Below are 1,748 nucleotides of genomic sequence, written 5' to 3' on the forward strand. Positions count from 1 at the left end.
ATAGAGTGAAAAGGAAGCCTACAGAACCGGAGAAAATATTTTCAAATCATATATCTGATAAGGGGTCAATATACAGAATATGTAAAGAACTGTAACTCAACAACAACAAAACCCCAAATAATCTGATTTTAAAATGTTCAAAGGACTTGAATAGACATTTCTCTAAAGAAGACATACTGTGGAGAGCAGTATGGAAGTTTCTCAAAAAATTAAAAATAGAATTACCACATGACCCAGCAATTCCACTTTGGGGTATATATTCCAAAGAAGTGAAAGCAGAAACTTGAACAGATGTTTGTACATTTCCAGCAGCAGCATTCACAATAGCCAAATTCTCTCAAAGGACGAACGGATAAAGAAAATGAAGTATATACATACAGTGGAAAAGGAAATTCTGACACATGCTACAACATGGATTAACCTTGAGGACATTATGCTAACTGAAATAAGCCAGTCACTAAAAGTCAAATACTATTATTCCATTTATATGAGACACCTAGAATGGTCAACTTAATAAGAATAGTGGTTCAGAGAGGCAGAATGTATTAACAGCTGTCAGAGGCTGGGGGGAGGGAGAAATGGGGAGTTGTTTAATGGGCAGAGTTTCAGTCTTACAAGATGAAGAAGTTCTAGAGATTAGTTGCAGAACAATGTGAATGTAGTCAGCACTACTGAACTGCACACTTAAAAATGGTTAAGATGATAAATTTTATTTATGTGTATTTTACCACAATTTTTAATGTCAAAAAACAAAAAAAAGCAATGAGACAATGATACATACTATAACATGGATGAACCTTGAAAACATACTAAGTAAAAGAGGTAGTTACAAAAAGCCATATATTATATGATTTAGTTCATATGAAATTTTCAGAATAAGGAAATCCATAGTTAGTAGATTAGCCGTTGCGAGGGGCTGGGGGAGAGGAGAATGGGAGATGACTGCTAATGAATACAGAATTCTTTTTGAAGTGATGAAAACATTCTGGAATTACCCAGTGGTGATAGTTATAAAACTTTGTGAATATACTAAAAACCACTGAATTTTATGGTATGAGTTATATCTCAATAATTATTTTTTTAAAAACTTAAGTGATTACTGGAAAAATACATCAAATCCTTGCTATAGAATAATGTCATACAAGGTATAAAATACCATCTTTACACCTTCGGTGTGTAAACATAAGCCAGGATAAATTACTAGAACTGACCATTAGATTTCACAAAGCAGTCACAGAGGAAACAAGATTTTAGAAATCCTAGTTGAGTGCAGAATCATATTACCTTAATAACTGATATACCTGAAAAGGAATAGATAAACCAGACCGAAGCAAAAGGAAATTGTGGAATATAGGCAAAAAAAAAAAAATTAGAAGTGAGGCCAAACAATGGGGGATGCTGTTTATCTGACTAAGGAATTTGGACTTTTTTCCCCACAACTGCTGTCTTAAGTCACTATCTTCAAAAAGATTATTTTCATGGCAAAGTAAGACTAAATTATACAGAAAATGGAAAATTCTATAAGTTTAGAGAGAGTGCTTGTCTAAGCATTAGGTGATGAGCACATGTGAAAGTATTACTAAGTCTAACGTCCTCAGTCTAGATGAACAAGATATTAAAAAGCAATAAATTGACAAAATCCATCACTTGTTTAAATGTAAGGGATAAAGAGAGGACAAAGTTAAACACAACTCAGATTTTCAAGAAATCACTTGCTATCTACTGGAATAAACTTGGGGAGCAGAAAA

General features: G+C 33.2%; 1 protein-coding gene across 1 annotated transcript in view; it reads right to left on the reverse strand.

Moving 5' to 3' along the window:
- Nucleotides 1-1,748, reverse strand: part of UPF3B (UPF3 regulator of nonsense transcripts homolog B (yeast)) — a gene marked incomplete at its 5' end in the record, with an annotated part of 15,915 nt that overhangs the window by 8,558 nt on the left and 5,609 nt on the right. The window lies entirely within an intron of this gene.

The sequence above is a fragment of the Bison bison genome, unplaced genomic scaffold, assembly GCF_000754665.1.
Source record: "Bison bison bison isolate TAMUID 2011002044 unplaced genomic scaffold, Bison_UMD1.0 scf7180017864375, whole genome shotgun sequence".
NCBI lineage: Eukaryota > Metazoa > Chordata > Mammalia > Artiodactyla > Bovidae > Bison > Bison bison.